General features: G+C 44.9%; 1 protein-coding gene across 1 annotated transcript in view; it reads right to left on the bottom strand.

Moving 5' to 3' along the window:
* Nucleotides 1-23,691, bottom strand: part of LOC140698395 (uncharacterized) — a 66,253-nt gene extending 42,562 nt beyond the window's left edge. The window contains exons 1-3 of the mRNA XM_072968734.1: nucleotides 23,475-23,691; nucleotides 22,871-23,010; nucleotides 12-70 (exon numbers count right to left, since the gene is read on the bottom strand). The gene's annotated coding sequence lies outside the window, so the exon portion shown is untranslated. The remainder of the gene's footprint in view (nucleotides 1-11; nucleotides 71-22,870; nucleotides 23,011-23,474) is intronic.

Genomic DNA, 23,691 nt, shown 5'->3' with positions numbered 1-23,691 from the left:
ATCCTTCTCACCTGGAACTGTGGGTTCTGGCTGGCGGAAGTCTTACCGACACGGAATGAATTTCTCAAGACTGCGGAAAAAGGAAAGAAAGCGAGAGGGATTAGGGAGCCAAATCCACGAGTCTCTCAAATGCTCCCATATTTATTGTGTATAATCAAAGTAAAAAGTCAATAACAGTTGTGAGATAGTAGGCAGGAACTTGGGGAAAGAAGGGATGAGACAGAGATTGTAGACTCCACCATGAGTACTAAGGCTTAGTTTACCTTTAGGGAAGTCATGGGCTGAGGGGAACAAGATACATTTTTTAGACATGTTCATTACAAAGCAGACCACCAGACCAGCCTGGTCCCTGTTTTGGGGATAATAGACTATCTAACACCACGCAGGCCTGGCGTTTATAGCTGAGGGCCTGGGTCATTGCTGTGCAATAAGCAGTATGCTATCTATAACCTCAAATATGCAAGCAAGGCATTGTCTCTGCTTTTTATGGCAAGGAGACAGGAGTGAGGATGCACAGGTGTTTGCTTTAAAGCAGTTAATAAGCACATTTTTTCTTCTTAAAGTTGACAGGCGGCTGGGATGTGTTACAACTTGTTAACTCAATCATGGGCTCCCACATGGAACCATTATGGAGGACATCCTAGGATGAAAAATCCTGGCTCTGGATCTTTTCCTGCCAGCTTCGGCCACTCCAGCAGGGTCTAGACACATCCCTGAATAACGATCCCACAGAACCACCTAAACTCTTAACTCCTGGTGCTTGAAACTTAATTTTAGCTCTACACAACTTAATGTAGAAAAGTTTCAGAAATAAAAGATATTATATTCTTTTTATATCTCATCATAAGACTGATTTTTCTGATTGCTCTAAGCTGCTTCTACATGGTAAAGCACCTAATTCTGCAGGTGAATTCAGTACTTTCCTTTGGGCATAACTAGACAGTCTGGGCTGTCTGACTTCTATTAGTCAAATACCAATACACTTAATTGATTTCTTTGTTCATCAATTTCAGCCTGGAGGTGAGGGTCTATCACTATTTTCCTCAGCCCACCCTCTACTCTTTTCTCATCAGCATCTCAGGCCTCCTGAAAACAAAACAAAGCATTTGTTTCCCTTCATCTACACTTTCCACAAAGGCAACAGGAATCACCATGCCTAGAGAATGAATTCAACACAAATGTTAAAACAAAAATCTATAAACCTGAAGCAACTCCATCTCCGACTCATGATACACAATGACATGAGAGTAAGTGTGTCAGGTACAAAGCATGCGTGAGCCTGACCACCTCATTTCTATTCTTCAAAGGAAGGAAGGTTTTCGTATTTTTTATTATCATTCTTTGTCATTGTTTCTGATTAAGCCAAAAAATTTTTTATGAAATAATTAAGCACTGCAATAACAGATTTTCGCTGTATCAATTACAGAAGGAATTCAGAGGGGATAGGAAAACCCACCTCTGTAAAAAAATGCAAAATTCCTTCCCCTGTTAAGAACACGAATACAAAATGCAACAGAGAATTCAAATTCTTGTGGAGAGGACAAAAGCCACAGAATCAAAGCAAAGTCATTATTATGACTCAATCCAAAATTCACTGGACAAACATGCTCAATGCATTCAAATAATTTTTAAGGCACACTGCAAACCATTCACTTAATTATCTACAGGCTAGAGGAAGAATTTCCCTCTATAACAGACAACATAAATCAATAGGTTGCCCCACCAAACAAGGAACAAACATCAGGTTTTTTGCAGTTCTGATAAATCAGCAAGTTTTAAAGATCAAAATCCAGAAATTTTAAACATTCATTCACACCAGAATGAATCAAGCACTTAAAAAAAATAAATAACCCAAAGAAACTAAACACATTGATCACGTGCCTGGATCAATGAGAAATTCTTGTACAGCTGGAAAAAAAGAACAGTCTATAGACTTATACTTGAAAAATAAAACTACTTTTAAAGATAACTGCTAAAACACATTTCATCATTCATGTTGCCTTGAAAAATCTGAGGCACTTGTCTCTGATCAGAAAAGCAATTCTGAGTATTAGTATGTTACAATTCAGTGCCAGTTTGCTTTAGAAGAAAAAAGAAAAGCTACTGTTTCTCATCTTGCACAAAGTTTAAAGAACCTCCCTGCCTCTATCTCCTCCCATTTTCTAAGCTCATGCTCCCCAACCCTTCTGAAACAATTATGAGAACCTCTTATTCCCACCAATATGCCAAATCACAAAAGAGTATCAATTTATTTGTGTAAATATATACCTACACCTTGAACTGGAGGAGAAAGATTTCAGAAGGCTATATGGAACTTATTGCTACATTCCTGAAATCACACACATACACGTTCACAGAGACACAGACATATACAAACTGAATTACTGGGCACTTCACAAGCTAAGGACTTACAACTTCTAGAAGATAACTTTGTAGTTAGTTTAAAATACAAAACGGTCAGCTTTTGAAAGCCTTGAACATTGCAAAATCATCCAAATATCAATGAGATCCAATTAGCCTTCTCTGTAGAATGTAATTCCCCATGATGGCAAAGCAGACCCTAAGAAGTAGTGGATCCAAGACTCGTGTTTTTCACTAGCTATGATCGTTTTAAAACACGTAAACAGATTTAGAAAGGTATGTCCCTATGACATTTATTCTTATTGAGATGGCATATGTATTCAATTGTCTATGCAGAAAATAGGACCCATGATGGTGTTTAAGAAATATTTTGTGTATTGAAATATTTATTTTTAAGTGCAGACAAGGAGGGTGGGTATTACTCCATTGTAGAGCACCTGTTGTGCACGCACATGTTCCTGGCTTCAATCCCCTGTACCTTCATGAAAATAAATAAATACAAGTGCTTACTTAAAAATAAGAATAAATTTATATAAAAAAATAAATGCAGACTAAAAACCACTGCAATCTAGGAGCCACAATTATAATAAAAAACAAGTGTTTCTATCAAATATTGACTATACGCCAATCACAGAGACAACCACAAATCACACCTGACAACCATCACGTGTGATTCTCAGCAATCCTACTAAGTAGACACGGATGAGAAACCCGGCTCTGCGGATGAGGAGACGGAGCTCGGAGGAGCCGGGGACACTGACCGTCCTGCTCCCCGTGACACCGCGTCAGCCCAGGGCAAGCGCTGACAGAGCTGCACTGAGGGGACACCCAGCTGCATGGAACCATGGGGGATTGGGGAGTCCTAGAAAATACTCAAAAGTGTTCAATGAAAAACCAGCTCAAATATGTTACTCTGTGCCCCATCCTCTAAACACAGAACATGTCTGGGACCTTTTTGATGCCTCCATGTCCTTTCTGCCATCATCAGTTACGTGCCCTCTCAGCGCGACCAGTCATGAACTGGACCCCATACGAAGTGCACTCAGATGGAAGAGCTTTAAAAGCTGTTTTATGAAGTTTGTAAGACTCTGTCTATTCCTCACACAGGCGGTCATCCAGCACTACTCACCGGTGCGGATGTACCACCTGAAATCACACCTTTCTGCTTTTTAAAATCCCTTCATGTAATACAGACTTTTAAACGGCAAAGAAGCAGCTCAACCACAGACAGTGGACATCTTTTCACCAAACGGACTCAAACAGCCCATCGGACTACCTGGAAGCCCTTTTCTTCTATTAAACCCACTTCCAGGTACTTCATCTGATTGGTGGACTCGGCCTCTGAATGGCCTACTCAGAGAGATCCCATCCTCACATCCGGGAGTGGGAGAGGACCCTGCTGCTGGGAGAAATCAGTGAGGAAGGTGGACATCCTCCAGCCATTTCTGCACGGGTAGAAATGCCACATGCTCAGAAATTATACCGTCAGCACCCCTCGGCTCCCATGGACTGGTTTCACATTAAGCAAACTTATGACACACTGATGCAAAAAAACCAGAAATTTAATTTATTAATGTAACAGGAGATGTGAAACTACAAACCAGATTGAAATATCAGAGTTCAACCATGAGTACAGATTCTCCTCCACGGCCCAATCTCGGGCAGGCAGTCACATGGCAAGCGTGGACAGAAGCAGAGCAGGAAGGGTTTCTAGATTAACTCAATGGACTAAATTTCTGTTATAAGAACAGATCTACTGCCTGGAAAACAATTAATGCCAATCACGGGGCACACTCCATGGACAGTGGCTGAAACACGACTGTGAGTACCTGTATAACTCCACTTTCCCTGTCCTTTCTGGTCTAACTGATGCAGAGGTACAGAGATCCAGGGATGCAGATACCTGTAAACACCCAAAGCCCATCCCTGGGAGCCTGGAAACCAGATAGCCAGGATTTAAATCCCAGCTCTGCCACTAGCTCTGTTACCTTGGCCAAATTACTTACCCTCTGTGTGACTCAATTTCCACACTGTAAACCTGGGATAACAATCAAATCTTTCTTACTCACTTGTTGTGAAAATTGGAGGATTCATTTCTGTAAAACTCTCAGAAAAGAATGTAGCACATTTTTGGTGCCCAACAAATTTCAATTTAATAAGAAAGTGATTTACAAGTCTCCCATCTAATCATCTTCTGTGTTTCATGACTATTCTGAGTCCCAAAGGAAATCCTTATTTCCCCTCTTATAAACTCTTGAGGAGCACCCTTCTGTTTCAAGCCACCACCTGTTTAATCTGAGGGGGGATTCCCTCCTCCCCACTCCTCTGGTCCATGGGAGACTGCTTCTCCCTTCACACCCCTGACCACTGGCCCACGGCTAGCCCTCCTCACACTAACAGATTGAGGTGTGAGTCCGGGGAGACAAGCAGGGCATATGAAAGCTTTCCTTCCCCTCCAGTGTTGGCCACCCTTAGGAAGCAGCCGGGATGCTCAGTTCCATGGCAAGACAGTCCTGTGCATTATGGGTCAGAATCTCTCAAGGGAATGCTCGCTGTGGACCAGAGTTACCTGGGACTGCGTAAGTCTCTAATTCTGGGACATAGTGTCATGACACTCACTCTCCCACAGCCCTGAATTTCATGGAGAACGTGGCTTCATCAGTAATAAAGGAGACATTTATCGCCTGCCTGTTCTTCTTTGTCATCTCTCAGTTGGCTGCTGGACACAACATGTGTATAAGTATTGGGTCCCCTTAAGCCCCAACATATATGAAGTAACAAAAATTCTGTGGCTTAACATTGGTTCAGGGCGACTGTGTAACTGTCCTGACTCTTCTGATGCTAAATTATGTGTATAGGAACTATGGAACCTCCTCAAATATCTTTCATCATAAAACCAGCTTTTCTTATTTTCCTGTTTCTCAGTAATTGCCAAAGACTATCAAATGATGGCTTCACACCAAACAGCAGTTAAGATTATGAGCCCTCTTGTCATACACACTGTGCTAAACACTTTACATAATTTCTAATTCTCACAATTCTACAAAGCAGAAATGAGTGTCCCCATCTCACAGACGAGGGAAAAACTCAGAACGAACTGACTCAGGATCACGTAGCTCAGTGGCAGCGCGTGCACGCAAACCCAAGTCAAAACACCACACCCCTTTGTATATGTACCAAATCTCCTACCACCCATTGACACACAGCGGTGGGGATAATACTTAGGGAACTCAGTACACTTTTCAGCTTTAAGGTGCTCCAGAGGCCGCTTCTAGCTCTTTTATAAAATCCCGGCTCACTGGTTTCTAACACTGCAAGAAAAGTCTGATGTTGCAACTGTTTGCACAGGAAGTCTGAAATGTTCACAGCGAGATGATAGAATAAAACTAAGACATAAGCAGAATAATAGTTCCAGGTAGTCAGACATAATGGACATTGTGCTACCCTGAAGCACTAAGCAAAGGAATCAAAAAAAAAAAAAAAAACGTTGTTTAAGACTTCCTTTACAAACAGGAAAGTTAAGACTGTAAGAAGGTGTAACAGCGCCACCTATGGCTTAAAAGGCCTTCCTGGTTGCCTGGAAAGGTGCAACACAAAAATTGCCTGTGGATCAGAAACAAGAATCAGATAACTAAAAGCTTATGTAGCACATACTGCTCTCCTAGTCCTCATGTCTTGCACTGTAGCAAAAACCAACAGACCTGTACTAGGCCTATATTCATAAAAGTCATGTCTGTATTTTTCCAACAGGAGGTAATCTAAGTATCTTGCAAAATACTTCTCAAAGAGCCAGGAAATCATAGAAGTGTATTGAAATACAAAAACATTTATTTACATATTAAAACAGCATGAGCTTTTTTCTATTAAAAAAGCTGACATGTCAAATCAATGTTTTGATATTTTAAAACCTATTAAGAGTGCAGAAAAATAAATCAAAATTTTCTTTAATCACAAAAGAGAGAAGCTTATTCCCTGAAAATGATCAATGTGGATTTTTCTAAACTTAATGCTTCTGGTCAGAGTCCTACGAATTTAAATGTCTGAGTGTATAGTTACACGGCAGCATGAACACTGAGTTGTAACAATACACATTCTGTGTAAATAATCTTCAAGGTCGTCTGCTTAAGTCAATTTAACTAGTCCCTGTCTCAATAGAATGATACAGATTTCATTAAAACTTCATACTGCACGCACACACACACACAAAACCCTGAATCCTTGTTACTTTAAGCCATATTCATATATATCCATATTGAATATGCATCAGAAACAAGCCACCCTCTTTAGTATTCACAGTTGATCCTTCTAAACTATCTGTCATTGTGACAGCACATTTTTACTAAGCAGCTCTTGGATGCTTTGTATACAAGGCGTCTACCTCTCACAGTCAGACATGGTAAACGGCATCACTCAAATTTCACAAATGAGGAAATATACTTAAGCCATGGAAACAACGTACATATTTATCATCAGGAAAGAAAAGAGTAAAGATTTTACTTTCAATATGCACTGACAAACTTTTCCTCCATACTAAGACTACATACATAAAACAAATTCAGTCATTGTAAATTATTCTGTCAATAAGCACCACTAGAGAAAAACAAGCAACATCATTAGCAATGATTGGACTTTCAAAGCCCACTCCTATTTTGCACTATAATCATTTTTAATGTTTTGTTTTTAGTGCTTACATAGCACTAATATAAAGAAAACATAAACTATTTAAGTCATTACCTGAGAATGCAACATTTGTGAAAATGTACAATTTTAATTTATGCCACTCTGTCTCACATTCTCACTGGTGTCTCTCCTTTGAAGGCCTCATCAGGCTGAGATCGCCAAAATCGGTCATTTATGGACTCACAGGAGTTCGGGAAACCACTCAACGGGAGGCTGATCAGAGGAGAAATTGAGAATGCATCCTGTGCAGCCTGGGTTCCAGCACCGAGCTAGGCACCGCCAGCTGCGTTTGATTTGGGACAAGCTGCCCACCTCTCAATCCCTCAGCTGCAAAAAGGAGACATTGATACCTACCGTCAAACACCTGCTTTGAAGTAAAACATGAGAAAAACAGTTTAGCCTTTGGTAGGTGTCCACTCACAGCAAGCTTGGTCATTATGATGATGAGGATTACTTTTAATAAGTTAAGCTAGACCAAAAATTAGAAATCACCATAAAGGAGAAACATTTTAACTCAATAAGCATTTCCTTTTGAATGGATTGATAAAAGTTCTAATGATTTTTTTAATAAACCAAATTTTGTCCATTAATTTTAGATTTACCGGTTTATGGACAAGTCTCCAAAAAAAGAATTAGAGGCCTCTAACCTCTGAATACTAAGAAAGTAAAGTTTAAAAAAATTATGGGGGAGAGTATACCTCAGTTGAGAGAGTATGTGCTCAGCACGCATGAGGCCCTCAGTTCAGTCTCCAGTAACTCCATTTAAAAACTTTTATTTAAAAAAAAGGAGAATTAAAGGAAAAAGATGGAGGACTACAGAATTTTTTTAGAGAATCCACTCAGATTTAAGATGGGGAAAAAATATCCATTTCTCACAGGAAATCTTGAGAACTATGTAAACCGGATCTGAGTTGTCTAGTCTTTAACATTATTCATGAATTCATATTACCAAGTCTTAAAACTACCTGATAACCCACAGTGGTGATAGTGATCATAAAACCTGCCAATGCGAATCGAACTCCGGCTAGGACTGCTCTGTTCTGACATCTCTGCCCCTGAGGCCTCACCAGGCTGAGAGCACTAAATTTTGTCATTCATGAGCATCTCGTGTAAGTCTTCCATTTGTGCTTCTCAGTCTCCTCTCACCAGCCCCTCTGAGGGAAGCACTGTTATCATCTTCCCCACACGCAGATAAGGTCACTGAGGTACAGAAACTAAACCTGCTCCAGGTCACATCGGCATTAAAGGACGTCTGTATTTCTGCTGTTTTGCGATTGACAAAGGAATCTGAGATATCAATACAAGATAGACTGTTAAATAATCAAGTCTGTCAGCTCTTCACCTCAAAGAGCAGATACTATAAATTCCTGATGTAGGATGAGGCTGCCGCCACAAAATGACTCAGCTAGAAATTAATATCCAAGATGAAGCAGCGGATACACATAAATATTCATGACTGTCAACTCCTCTCACGGGTCTTGGCCCTTCACTGCCTGAATGGGGGTGAAATCCCCACCCGTGTCTGGGAGGGTAGCGCGGCTCTTCCAAGTCTCACCCAGGCTTCACAGGCTGTTTCCCCCTACAGACTGTCCTAAATGATTAAAAAGCTCACAAGATTTTTACACCAGCCAAAACTGAAAGACATTTCTGCATATGGAGCACTTTCTCAGGCTTAAACCATTTTTGCCTACACTCAGCAAGGGGGAAAAAAGAAACATGATTCTGCAAAGTCTCTTAGCCTTACCACTCACAGGAGTTAAATGGTCTCAGCACAAGATGACCCTTCACATTACAGGATGAGAACAAAATAAAGCCGCCCCAACAACAAGCACTCCCAGAGACAGCGCTCAGCAGTCTTCTGCACACTCACGGTTGTGCAGCCCTCACCACCATCTATTTCCAGAACACTTCATCACCCCAATAGAACACCCCTGTCACTAGCAGTCACTCCACAACCCCCCTCCACCCAGCCCCTTGCAACCATCATCTGCTCTCTGCCACTGCATGAGCCAATTCTGGGCATTTCTAAGATCACTGAAATCAACAATATGTGGCCGTTTGTGTCTGGTTCCTTTCAGTTAACGTGCTGTTATCAAGGCTTTCCCATGTTGAAGTGGTATCAGCATGTCTCTCTTTTTTTGAAAATGTTAAACTTTATTAGAAGGTGGTAAATACTATCAAAAATAGTAGAGTGGGGTATAAGGGGTGGGGTTTCAAAGGGAAAAGGCCGGGTTGAGCAGTCAGGGTGGACTACCCAGAGCAGATGGCTTTTTTCATATTCCCCTTTATTTATTTTTTCTTTTTTATTCACTCTTATGTCTGAATAATATTCCACTAAATGGAGATACTACATTTTGTTCTTTCATTCAGCAGCTATATATGGACGAGGTCCAGAAGAATGAGTGTAAGTGGTGGCTAGCAGGGATGGCATTTAAGCAAAGGGCAAGATGTGCTTTCAAAAAAAAAAGTGAACAATCAGAGGCACAAGGAAATTCAGCGCGTTTCTGAGAAAGTGCATGGTTGCTTCAGTAGGACTGCCATGCAGGGCTGTGGGGGATAGTGACAGGAGACACAGTGAGGGAGTCACCTGAGAATATTCCCCACTGCAAGCAGCTCAGCCAATTCTCCTCCCTCATCCTGTATTTTAGAGACATTTTTGCTAGCTTTTCTCTTATTTCAAGTAACAGTACTTTAGTTACACATCTGATCATCTGCATCAGACCACATTAGCTCCAAGCCACAGAAAATCATTCACTGACCGGAGCAGCTCCAAGGCATAACATTGATGGACCAGGGAGTCCTGCAGCATCCCATCCTGCAGGCACAAACCACACATGTTCCCTGGTGATGTCCGGAAAGTAAAATGCATGGAAATATCTCACTGCTGCTGCACGACATCTGCCCACAAATTGCCCCAAATCATGCTGGCACAGCACTACTCAACCCTCGCACTACCCAAAAAAAAAAAAAAAAAGAAAAGAGAGAGAGAAAAGAAAAGAAAAGAGAAGAAAAGGAAAGAAAAGAAAATATAAGAAAAGAAAAGAATAAAGCTAAGAAAGCAAATTTAGGCTCTTCCATTGAAAACCAGCAACCATCACTGCCAGTATCTGAGCTGGAATGATCCTGACTTCAAAAACCACTGTGCAGTTACTATTCAAATGTGACAGACATATATGTATTTCACTTAGATGATATTACAATAGGATTTTTCTTTTCAAAATTTCCAGTTGCAACAATAGCACAAGAAAGTTTATGTTTCATTTTTTAAAAAAAATCAATTATTTTCCACTTTGTTAATTTTGAATCTATTATTATTTTATAAAGGGAGCTATGCTGCAGATTATAAACCAAATATCTGGCTTCTGCAAACAAGACCTATATGACTTCACTATTTCAGAGCAAGCTTTAATGATGCTTTCAAATTGGGGGCGCTCACTAACAGCTCTTTAAATACTGTCAAAGATGTGCTATTATGTAATGCAAAGGGTCTACCTACACATCAACTCAGAAACCAAAGAAACTACACGAAAGCCTTAGTTTATCATTTTAAAATATTCCTATTATTTTGAATATTAAATTTCTTAAAAGATAAGATATTTTTTGAGAAAGACATCAGTTGTATTAAATTTCCTCTCACCAAGAAAGCAATCTTTATCAAGAATTACTACCCCTATGAAAATCCAAAAGACAGGACGTTTCTAGCTAAGTTAACTTACAGATCTCAACACAAGCCTAAATCCTATCTGCTCTCACTTGAACGAGCCCAGCAAAGTCCTGGGCTACTCTGGAACTTAGCTCTTCTGTTCCATATGTTGGCAGAGCTAAGATCATCACACAAGGCAGGGAAGGAGAGAAGAGGTAAGTCCACCTGGCGGCCTCCATCTGTTTACTTCCAGCCACAAGGTGTCGCTAGAGCGACCCCGCTAACAAGCCCTCCACACAAGGAAACCCGGCATCCACTCTGCCCCTGCGGTCCCCAAGCAGTCCCGACGCCCCTCTCCCACTGGTGGCCTCCGAGCCTGTGAATGGTCTTCTAATGACCCTCCCAGTTGGTGACACCCTCCCCCTCTTCCCCGCTACACACACACACACACACACACACACACACACACACACAGCCAAGGCAGCCTTCCCAAAGCACAAATTTGATTACATCTCCCCCACTTCAAACCCATCAGAGGCTCCCTGGTAGAGTTCTAGCCCCACCCCCGACCCTGCTTGTCCATCCTCACCTCAGTACCAGGTCCCCAGTGACCTCAGGGGCCCCATGACCTGCTGCTACTTCCCACTAGCCTCCAGGCTCATTTTAACTGTTTGTCAAGGAAGTCTTCCTTCCCTCCAACCTCCGCACTTTGGATTAGGTGCCCTGCTGTGTTAATAAAACATTTTAATCTAAGTCAACTTCTGACACTGCTAAGCTCTCAAGAAGCAAGTACATTTTGCTTACTACTGTGGGTCCACCCCCTCTCCCCTAGACACTCAGAATTGCGTGTGTTGTGAATAAAAGAATGAAGGGGTGGGACTCAAAAGGACAGGCAGAGCTGCTCTCCTAAGGGTCACTTCCTGCTGACACCCTTCACTGCCTCTTCTGTGTCAGTTCTAGTAAAAACCAAGCTCCTCCAAAGCCCTCCACCCCTAGGCCCTCTCCAGTGTCCTTCAAAGCAGGGTCACCCACCACCCTGGACCACACAGGGCAGTCTCCCCGAGTCCCCACCCCACAAGCCTCCAGGCCTCTACCCGGGCTGCTCCTGCCACCTGAGTCACCCTCTTGATTCCTTCCCCTGGCTGACTCTTACTCTGTCCCCAGAACTGAATGTAGAGCCAATTTCTTCCAGGAAGTCCTCCCTGATGATGTCCTTTAGCTCTTGGCTGGGCTCCATCTACAGCAGCACTGCTTGGCGACCAACTGGTATTTGTCCACCTGCTCCTATGAGACCATGACCTCTTGGAGGCCACGTGGGAAAAAGGAGTGAGGTGACAAGAGGGGTGGGAAGAGCAAACAGGAAAGTCGCAGCTCAAGTCCCAAATTCAAGGATTCTGTCTCAGATAAAAAGAATAAACTGTTTCATATGTGTGTCATTTGGCTATGATTTTTGTGGCTCATGGAAAACAAGAGCTTGGTGTTCAAGCCTGAAATCCAAGTTACATGCAAAGAAATGTATATATTCATATCCAAAGGAAACCAGAGCTGCTCAACAACACTTTGCAGTTAAAATCCAAAGGAACTTTGATAAAGGCAATCTCCCTCTCTCTCTTTATTTTTATTTATTTATTTTTTTTTTTTGGTATCATATAGTTTTAGAAGTATTTGTATAACTAAGTGATGGCTACAGCCTATGATTCTGCACTGGAGTGTTTGGGGCTAAGGAAGCCCAGATTACATGCACTGTGTAAATGCAATCACACCAACACAATGACAGGCGCCCTAGTGGCTGAGCTGAAGTTCCAAAGCAGAGAACCTTATGTTGGAAGACAGCTCTCAGTAGAAAGTAAGAAATGCAATGTTCTGTACTCAATTTCATTAGCTTTATGAGCCATTAACAGATAGTATGTCTTGTCTAATGAAACCCCAAAATATATTGTCATCTTCGATTTTCTCCATCTGACTGTTTTATGCTAAATTTGGATATCAAACCCTCACTCCATACGGAAAGCTCAGGCCTTAGCTGCAGCACAGTTACATCCCGTGGAAGAAAGCCGATCAAGGGAGAACAGGAGAGTTTCCCTTCAGAAGCTGCTAAGTGTGGTTTTGCACCTGTATGTCATTTACAACCACGCCATCGTCAAAGGAGTAAGACCTTACATCTGTGGGGCAAAAAGCACTGCGGTGGTTCCGAACCATGAAAGAACACTGAGCTTTGTGCAACAGTCCTGAGGCACTTAAAGCGTACTTTCTCTGAAAGGCTCCGAAACTGACTCACTTCACCATTTCGGGTACAACCGGAATTAGTAGAGAGAACATGCCCTTGAAGTCTGACAAGGCCCTGCTGGAATCCTGCTACAGCATTTACTAGCTGCTAAATGAACCAATTCCTTAAACCTCTGAGGAGGCTTCCCAATCTTCAAAACGGGGCTGCCACCGCCCACTTGGGAGGCATGGATGTGAATGCAACACGCAAGTAGGGCGGCCGACTGGTACGTGACACGGGACCTGGCTAGTTTCCCTCCGCTGCCCTTCTCCCCCTTTAAACTTGCACTGTTCCCCCTGGTAAGGGTGAAGCCCCAGGAACAGACTGCCCGATTCTTCTGTATATCCCCGGATACATACCTTACCCTTAGGAGGTCAGAAAAACAACTGCCTCCTCCCCAGTCACTATCAATATTCTTAAGAGTCTGGGTTTTTTTAACTCTATGTTTCAGGGAGACTATTCAAGAATTGTTCAACCACCGTTCTCCAGGTTGGCTCCTCTCCCAACGCCCATCCCTTCTTACCTCAAATCTTCTGTCTGATTGCCTTTTGTTCGTGGGAAAGAGAGTCCGCTAGGGTGCGGACTCCCTAGGCCTCCCTCCCTTCATCACAGGAGAGTGTGACTACATTCTCCCAACTCCCCACTCCGACTCCAGCTTCTGAGGAGTTTCCCCTTCTGGACCCTGCAGCCTCTGGATCGTCCCAAGACGCGCACACGTGGCCAAAACCCTCTCTTCAGATTTCTTCCTGTGTGGCCCTGCCCACCCCCCAGAACCTTAAGGATAAATGCCATTGCTCTGAAAATCACAAACGCCGCTGACTGACACACCAAAGCTGCATGGTCCGGGCTTTCCTCCAAACCAGGCACAGCCCTGCCCCCCCTCAGACACAGTCTGCACCTCTTGAGATGAGCTGATCCACTTGCACGGCTGTGAACACCAGCTAAGAATGACGAATCCCAATGTGTATCTCTAGTCCGGCTCCTTCACCTGAGCCCCAGGCTCATAGACACGAGTGCCTCTTGGAAGTCCTAACTTGGATGACAAATGGCATCTTAAAAATGCCATATGTCAAAAAAAAAGGCCTTATGTCCACCATTTACTCTAGACTTCGATTCCTGGCAGGTACCTCCCAGGCTCCCCATTTTAGTAACAGCCCCAGCACCCACCTAGTTGTTTGAGGTCACATTCAATTTCCACTTTTCCCTCCACCTGGCCCTGCCCTGGAATCAGTCTTGTTATTTCTGTCGCTAAGCCAGTCTCAAGTCTGGTTCTGCAGGGAGCACGATGGAAACCCACAAGCTCACAGCAAGGTGCACTGAGTCACAGTCCTCCGAAGGGAGTTCCCTGGAGGGGGAGGCATCTCCTGCTGCCAGTCACCTCAGAAGGCACTGGATTCTCACAAAGAAGGACCAGAAGAAGGGACTCAAGGATCTCCCGTGATCTGAGGTTTGAAGGGCCCGAGGTCTGGGGGAGCTCCTAGTTAGCTGACACTCCTGTCAGTGAGCAGATGAGGATGGTAGGAACCCAGGCAAGTCTGTTCTCGCTCCGACCCCTTTTCTCTCGGGAGCCACGGGAAAGGCCAGTTTCCAGGGCACAGACCGGCCATCACAGATCCCAGCCTGCATTTGCCAACCCAGACAGCCTAGACTCCTACTTGCGACTCTTACTTCTGTTCTGTTCCCCCCCAGAATGTGATGGACTCTTTCAGAAAGTCTGGACTGTCTCAAGCGAGACCAAGTCAGTGAAGGATGAAGTGTCCACATTTGGACCAGAGCATGAAAGGAGAAACAAGGCCTCATGTCCAGCATGACGGTGGTGGCCAAGCCCTTTCCCTGGGTGAGATGAACCAGGGTCGGGGTGAGAATGCAAGGTCCCTTCACGGCTGACAGGGGTGTTGGAGACTCACTACCGCAAAATAACCACACGGCCGTCAGTGGTGGACATCAGCTGCAACAGACACAGAGTCAGCTATTTACTGCCAAAAAGGGGTAAAAGTAAAGGCCGGTGCAGGGAGGCCTGCACGGCTGCTGAGGCAAACCACAGACCTGGCTCTGAATGCCCACTGGCTGAAGCAGAGAGGAAGCTACGGTCCCCTTTAGCGGTCCCTGTGTCCACCAGATCCAAGTGAACCAGTTACTTAGGACAAGGCAATGTTTTCCTGATACTTAGAAAAACCAGCCTCATAAAGGGAACAAAAGAGTGGCATGGTTTTAGGCCCGCTCCTGCCCCTCTATGAATGCAAAGTAAAGTAAATGGCACTGGGAAGGTGAATGCAAAAAAAAAAACCAAAAAACAAAAAACCGGTGACTGCTTCCTCCAACAGCGTCCCCTGCAGCTGCTCACCCCCGAGCCGGCCACTTCCTCACCAGTGACCGCCGGCCAGAAAGCGCCGTCACGCACGTCACACAGCGACAGCCAGGAACCATGTGCCGAGCACGTTTGTGTAAAAGCCAGAATCAAGCAAGGTGCTGCAGAATTTGACTTTCCAAGTTTAAATACTCCATGAAAAAAATCCCTCAGCAGCCGCCTAAATCAATTCGCATCTCACTTCTTCAAAACAAATAAACAAAATTAGTAAGAGAGCATTTGTTACCAAATATAAGGACGAACTAACAGGTTCCTCAAAGCAAGGACTTTAACAGATATCAAACTCCAGTGGGTGATGTGCTAACATAGCAAAAATTCCAAAAAAGTAGAAAATAAGATGACTAGGATAATATACGAATCATGGCAACTGTTAAGTTTTTGCTTTTTATAGCGATGGAGACGGCACAGAGGGCGATCTGGCTATTCCAATGCAGGGTGTGCACAGCCCACATTTTCAGACCCAACAACATGCTCACGGGGTGGTATAAGGGAAAAAGGAAAATAGAAAAAGGAATAGAGGAACAGCCAAAATTAGAAACACACGAGAACAAAAATGACTTTGACAGCATTTACAAGAAATTACGTCAGTGTGATGAGGACAGGGACGCAGGGACGGTGAGACCCACCCTCACCTCCTGATCCAGGGAAGGCAGGGGCCTGAGGGGAGCGATGCTGCCGGGGGACCCCAACGTGGTCAGCGCCCCAAACCAAAACTTCACCTAGATGCGTGTAGACAGCTTTTGAGCTACAAAATGTGGTCGCATTTCAAGCTGGACAACTTTACTCACTCCCACCAAGAGGAACAGGGGAGAATTAGGTTCTGCTCCTGAACCAAAGCATTGTTTAAAAAATTAATGACTGTGGAATAGTAAAAGCAACAATGGAGTAAAAGTCACTGGAGGAGAACGTGCTTGACCCGAGCTCACTGGCCACGTTATCTCACTGACGTTCAGATGCTGGCTGAGCCCTTATGGTACCAGAACAGACAGACCCACCAGGAGGGAGGTTTAATGCGCTGCTGTATTTTGATGCCGGCAGCCATGCCTGGTACACGAGGTTCTGGGTAAACAATGGTGACAGTGTCAACCACTATGGGCTAAGCACACATCCAGCTACTCTGCCAAATCCCAAGGGCAGACTTCAAAAGGCAAAAACAAGCTGGCATTCTCTGTTGGCTCTGCAGAATCAGAGCCAAGCAGTTGCTGAGCAAAAATGTCACCAGTGCCTCCTATGACAAAATAGGAGGCACTGGCGTGGGGCTGGGGCAGGGCTCCAGGCTTCCACTGATCACCCACCAGTCTGTCCAGGGGGTGAAGGAGGTCCCTGCTTTCATTGCACCGATGCACCTACCTTGAATGACGCCTTAGGACTCAACAGGAGGTGACAGGTGAGGTGAACGGAGCCAGCCTTGGTGTAGCACGGTTCTGGCAGCTATGCCCTCAGCAGTGCCCAGTTTCCTAAACCTGACACCTCATCTCCAAGGAGCAGAAGTGTAGTGTGGGCATGTAGATCACAGGGCCCTGTGAGGACAAGTACAGATCATGGCCACGACATGCCTCTCCCCTTCCTTAAGCCATAGAGGAATGTCCGGGGAGGAAGTGAAAATTATTCCAGAGCCCGCCAGGCACCACACGCAGGTGGGACACGGATCCCCTGTGTCTGTCATTCACAGGACTGGTGTGGATTTTCTTTTTATCAATTCTCTGGCATCTTCTCCTCCATCTTACCAACAACAAGAAAGTAGAATCTGACCTTAGAATCACAGAGAATCACAGAGCCCCTCCTGCACAGCGGGCCCGGCAGCACGTGCCATGTCCTCCGACCGTCACCTGTGGGACCGCCATGAGCGCTCTCCAGACTCAAGGCCCGAGGCCGTAGGCCAGGGGGACACAGCTCACCTCACTCTCCCCAGTAAAGGGGGACCACCTCTCGGCAAAGACGTCTCACCCTCTTCTGCCCGAGGGACAGCTTGAAAGATACACAGGGAAACATAGTAGAGGGTGAGGGGTTAGGCAGCCCAGAAGAGATCGTCTGCACTTCCAAGGCAGAGTGGGGCCTTTGACCTAATCACAGGGACAAAGTGAGGACGAATTTTTCCCTGCTGTGTCCCATACACCGTGACAAGCCTTTCCCTGCGTAAGGAGCTAATTCGGAAGCCCCTGGCAGTGTTTCTGATGTCCTAACTTGGCATGGTGGCTGTCAGGCAGGGGAGAGGGCCTGAGCCGTGCTGGTGCTGGGCCTGGGAGGCAGGAGACATCGGCTCCACCCTGAGCTCAACCAGCACCTCGTTCTGCGTCTCGGGATTCAGAGTCTCATTTATAAGCAAAGGGATGAAACTGTCCCAGGACAGGCTGTCCAACAGGAATGAAATGAGAGTCATGTAAATAACGTTTCCCAGTTGCCACGTTTAAAATGTAACAAAAAAAAAAACCAAGTAACTGATTTTAAGAACAGACCTTACTTATTCTACTGTATGTAAAATACTATCATTTTGACGTGTAATCAATATAGAAAGTAACAAGATAGTTTATATTCTTTTTACTAGACAAGTTTCAGCGTCTGATGTGCATTTGACTTACAGCACATCTCAGCTCAGACCGGCCTCCTCCCCAGCACTACTAACATCAGTAGCTGTGGCTACTCTATTGGACAGCAACTCCAGGGGTCCCCCCAAGTGTCCTGGCTGAAAAGGGGGAGTAAGTGTCCACACTAACCCTAAAAGGATCTCTCTGAAACAAAGGCGGATTTAGTTTTAAACGTCTGAAAACCGGCGGGCTACACCTCCTTCCCGCCTTGGCTACAAGAAAGCCCTCCTCCTTGATGATCCCATTCTGGATGTAGGGAAGCAATCTGTCACACAGCCAGGGTGGCCCGGCCTTCAGGTTGACTTGCCTGCTGTCTGTGTCCAGTCCCACGAAGTCCTCCTTCTCAAATAGGATGTAGAGGAGGGGGGTCTTCTCCCCAGAATTTTCGGGGTCCCCATCCAGCCACTTGGACTTGGGCAAGATGAAGAGTGACTCAGTGAAGTCGTCGATCCTCTTCTCCACCACCCGCAGTCCTCGTAGATTGAAGGCCACATCGGTGTGCGGCTGCTCGGCCACCTCCCCATACAGCACAAAGACAAAGAGCTGAGAGTCGTAGAGCGTGGTGCCATACAGCTCCTCTGTGCGTGGAGCTTCTAGAAGGTCTTGGCCAAGAGGCAGTCAGTAATGGTGACAAGGCCCATGACATTGCGGTGGGTCTGGAAGTCACTCCATCCATTCTCGGGCGCATAGAGATACCTATAGTAGATACAGAGTGCCCACTGGGAGCCGCACGGTCTGATCTGGCTCACCAAGGAGATTCCATTATAGATGCAAAAGAAATTCTCTAAGATGATCCCCACGGGTTGGACCACAATCGGGAGAGTCTGGTGGTCCTCAGCGCACTGCACGTAGTCAGGGGCGTTCATGTTGCAGGCCCTGCCGAGAAGGGAGGGTAAGTCGATGTACATACTGTGCTGTGGGCTGCGGGCCTCACTGGGATGCGGCGACCTGGTGTGCACCAGCCAGAAGGCAAGGGAAGTCCAAGCAAATCGGGGATAATTTTGTCCTCAGCATCTGCACATGGCTACTGAAGCTCAGATCACATTACCCAGCTTTTGGTCTAGGCTTCCATCCCCTGCAGAAAAGGATCATTTCTTGTTTTCTGTTTCCAAGCACCTAGGCAGGCCCTGATGCAAAGTCGGTGCTCAAAACTGCTGAATAAATGAATGAATAAAGGAACTGCTTCCCCACCCCTCAGCAGGATATAATGAAAAGAACCATAGTAGGATCAAAATATCTGGATTTCAATGCCAATTTATTTGAACTCCTAAGGTGCAGAATAATGGGTAAGAAAACTTGCTTTGGGGAGGAGGGTACAGTTCAGTGGTAGAGCACGTGCTTAGCATGTTCAAGGACCTAGGCTCAATCCTCAGTACCTCATTTTAGAAAAATGAAACAAATAAATAAACTTAATTAACCCCCTCAAAAAATATTTTCTCCATTCAAAATTCAAAAAAAACCACCTTGCAATTGACACAACATTGTAAACTTGACTATACTTCAATTAAAAAAAAACTTCTTGCCTTACAAGAATATATCTGGATTATGGAAGTTTGCAAATGTAAAATGCCTAGGGTACCACCTGCATAAGAAGAAGGAACTGTACAAATGTACTATCCCTCATTTATGAGCTATTTTTCCTTTGGGGAGATTATAACCTCTCAGAGATATTTTTCTCATATTAAAAAAAAAAAGAAAAAGAAAACATTACCTGATTCTCCATACTGCTGAAGAATCAGATAACCCTATGAAAGCATCTGACCCACAGAGTTTATTCAATAAATGTTTGTTGAATGAATGAATAAACAAGCAAAGTGAATGCTACTCCCTGCCACAGACCATCATAATGGTACTGCTTGGAAATGCCAAGCCCACGTTCCACCCAAATCTTCACTAACCATGTGGGTGACCTGGGCAGACCTGTGTGCTTCTCTCAACACCAGTTTATTCATAAATAGAAATGAGGGCAATAACACAAACCTAAAAGGGTTAGTGAGTCACGAATGAATAGTACCCCAACTTTGCAAGATGGAACTATTAAAGAAAATTGGGCAAAGAGTCCATAGGCCCTCTCCATATTATCTCTTACAACTACATGGGAATCTACATTACATCTAAAAATAAAAAGTCTATTATTTTAAAGAGGCTATTGAGTTTAAATCAGCTCACCGTCTCAAATAAGGAACACACAGTACAAATAAGAGAATGCGCAGCCCATGAGATGCACTCAGTAAATATTCCCACTGAACCCACTGGTCCCTCCAAATTCAGAGCATGAGGATGTGTCCTCGTGGCCAGAGGCCACTGCACCTGAAGCTAAAAAAGCTAATGGTCCCCACTTTCAAAAGCCCCTGCCACCAACCTAGGTCTAATTTTGTATTTGTAATTTTTTTTCTTTTTATAAAATAGAAATCCCCAATTGCATAGCCTTCAGGTCACCAAAACCTGACCACAGAGATCATGATGGCAACCCTCCTTGGTGAAACAATAAAATGAAAAGCCATTTCCACAAGACCTGTGTGTAAATCTACTAGGGAACTTCATCCTGGACTGAGAGGAAGAGGACTGAGGAGGAGGGGGCAATCTGAGGCACATAGACCCATGGGACACCTGTCCCACGATGGACATTACACTCAACCCTCACCCTCCAGGAACTTCAAAATACACACAGACAGAGTGATGTGGACAATATATATGTATTTTTAAAGAAATTCCGACTCTCTAGCAGGTCTTGTATCTACCGAGACACAAATGGCTTATGTGTATAATGTTTCACAAAAGCCTTAAAACATTACCACCCCAACTTGACACATTAAGAAACTAGGGATAGAGGTTTATCACATTGTGCAAGATTAGAGAGATGCCACATCAGACACTGTATTTAAACCCAAGCCTTTGCTCCAGTGCTCACACAAGAAAGTGTGACATACTGCCCCTTTCCTGCCCTCTCCCTGCAATAAATCTCTGAAGAGTCTTTTCTGTGCCACGTGGAATCACAATCACGTCAATTTACCACAAAGAGCTATGTGACTCCTTGGAGGACGTGTCAAAATCTAAAGGGTTGTGATGGGAGGAGAGATTTGAATTTTCTGTTTCTCAAAGGAAACATGGCTTTAAAAGAAACTGAAAAGCACTTATCTAGTCTAAGCCCTCATTGTGCAGAGAAGGAAATGGAGGCTCAGAAGAGATGAGGAAAGGGACTTATTAACAAATATTGCCTCAGTGCAACACCAAGCCAGCCCTGGGCCCTTCTGGGGGAGTACCTGGAAGGCCCAGGAAAATGATTGTTAGAAAAAGGAAAGAGAAGAAGCATACAAGGCCCTGTCTCTACACCACCATACCATGAAGTTCCACCAAATTATCCAGTATTGGGTGCAGCCAAAATTTAGGTGGGCTAAAGAGGTTATAGAAACCTGGAAGTCTCAACCATAGTGGAAATTCCAACATTTACTGTTTTTTTCCAAGTTCAAGCATCAGTTCAGTGGGCGCTCCATACGAGGGACTACACGAGGCCTGGAGTTCTCCCAAATACAGATCTCTATTATCACGTGTGCAAACCACACACAGGCCCACCAGAAGAAAAACGCCCACACATAAGATGGAACTACTGAAACAGAAAAGAGCCAACCAGCATATATTGCTAGCAAAAACGGTGCTGCTAGAAATAGACTCATGGACATAGAAAGCAAACTGTTGTTAGCAGGCAGGAAAGGGAGGATTAACAGATACACATTAATAAATATAAAATAAATGACAAGGACCTACTATATAGCACAGGGTACTATTTTCAATTTCTTGTAATGAGTTGCAGTAAAAACAATCTGAAAAACATTTATATACATATGCATAAGCTTATAACTGAATCTCTGCTGTACATCTGAAGCTAACATGGTAAATTTACAACACTTCAATAAAAAATAATTTTATATAATAAGTAAAAATAAAAGCAACGCCATAAAAAAAAAAGTAAAAGAACACGGTAATCCCCTTAGCTGTAGGTGGTGGAGAACTCTGCAAGCACCAAGTCCACTCGAATACTCCAGCACTGGCGGTCACTCATTCTAACCATCAGAGAATCACTTGGCTTCTACGAGGTTACTTTTCTCTTCAGTGAAAGGCTACAGTTGCATCTAATGATGTATTGAATCTCATCATTCACAAACCCAAGAATTAATGAGGATTTCCCATAGGCCTGGCTCTGGACAGATGAAAAGATAGGGTCCCAGATATATTCATGTGTAGAAGAAGTTTATGCCATAAAGACATTAATTCTTCCTGCTTTGATAGACAGATTCATTGCAATTCTGATTAGAATTCCTCCCAGATATTTCATGGAATGTAACAAGTTAATTTATGGTCAGGAACAGCCAAGAAACTTCTTTAGAACCACCACTGGGAAGGGGTGGATAGGTCATGCATTTCAACTGGTCTTTCTGATGTGATGAAAACGTTCTGGAATAATAATGGTTGCACAAATGTGAATATGCTAAAAGCTGCTGAATTGTAACATTCAAGTGGGTGGACTTCATGGTGTGTGAACAATATCACAATAAAGCTGTTATATGAAAAAATCCTTCTTGCCAATTATTTTTCCCTCTATACTACTAGTCTGTCCCACAATTTAAGTAAAACAAACAAACAAAAAAAACAAAACAAACCAGATTTTGCCAGGAGCTCTTTAGGAGTGCAATGTCCCTGGGTCTCCAACGCCTCAGGTTGTGCTGTTCCTGTTAACACACAATAGCTGGGCTGCACTAGTTAGGGACTATAAGTATCTTTTTAAGATCGACGGTCTCACGTTTCACCCTGGGAGAGTGAATGATGGAGGATGAGACAGCCTCATGCCTTCAGCTCATTTTTAACTGAACCAAGCCCTGCTTTCACCACTGTAATCCCTCTCAGTATAAAAACATGTGACATCAACAAGCACCGCCATCATAACACCTGAAAGTGTTCAAGGTACTTACCTGGGGCAGAAATCCTGATCAAGGAGACAGAAGCTCCCTCAGCACTGCCGCTCCCTTTTCCCGACTCCACCAGGAGAAGCTGGGAGTTACAGCCGCGGGCTCTCAGCCTGGGGAGCAGCGCCCACGCCGCTAATCTGGACCTCAGGGATCGGGAAAGGGAGAGGAAGGCAGCCCGGGGGTCGCGGGGCAGGGAGAGCGGGGTGGGGGACGCGGGCTGCAGCCCCGCTCGGAGGCCAGCCCCAGCCTCAGCCCAAGCCGCCCGCCCCGTCCGGGTGTGCAGACCCCGCCCGCCCGGGACACAGCCCGCCCAGTGGTGGGGACGGGTCGGCGGCCTAGGAGAGGAAGCCCGGGAGGGGAGGACTCGCGGGCGGGAGAGGGGAAGCGGACGCCAGCCGCGGACTGAGGGGAGCCCGGCTGGGCCAAGAGGCGCAGGGGCACACCTGGCCCTGGACAGCTGTGGCCGGGGCGCCTGGGCAGGTGGCGCGGGCAGAGGGGTCTGGCCCGAGCAATCCAGCTGAACACACGCTGACTGGCGCCCTGGGGGGCTGTGACACGCCGACCGCCCTCCCGCAGCCGCCTCACCCCTTTCCCGATATCCCCTCACCTTGCACTTCCACAGCCAGAGGCCCCGGCCCCAGGCAGTAGCCAAAGGCCTACAGGGCGACAGAGCTGAGAAGCCATTGGGGCCGATCCCCGGCTCGGAGCTGGAGCTTCCAACCCGCGGTCCAGCTGGCAGCAACTGCGCATGCGCAGGAGGGCCAGCGATCCGCTCTGGGTCCTGAGAGAGAAGGGGAACCGAGGGAGGGAGAATAGGGGAGGAG

The sequence above is a fragment of the Vicugna pacos genome, chromosome 9, assembly GCF_048564905.1.
Source record: "Vicugna pacos chromosome 9, VicPac4, whole genome shotgun sequence".
Lineage (NCBI taxonomy): Eukaryota > Metazoa > Chordata > Mammalia > Artiodactyla > Camelidae > Vicugna > Vicugna pacos.
Note: the sequence above shows the minus strand (reverse complement) of the source record. Positions and strands in the feature narration are given on the sequence as shown.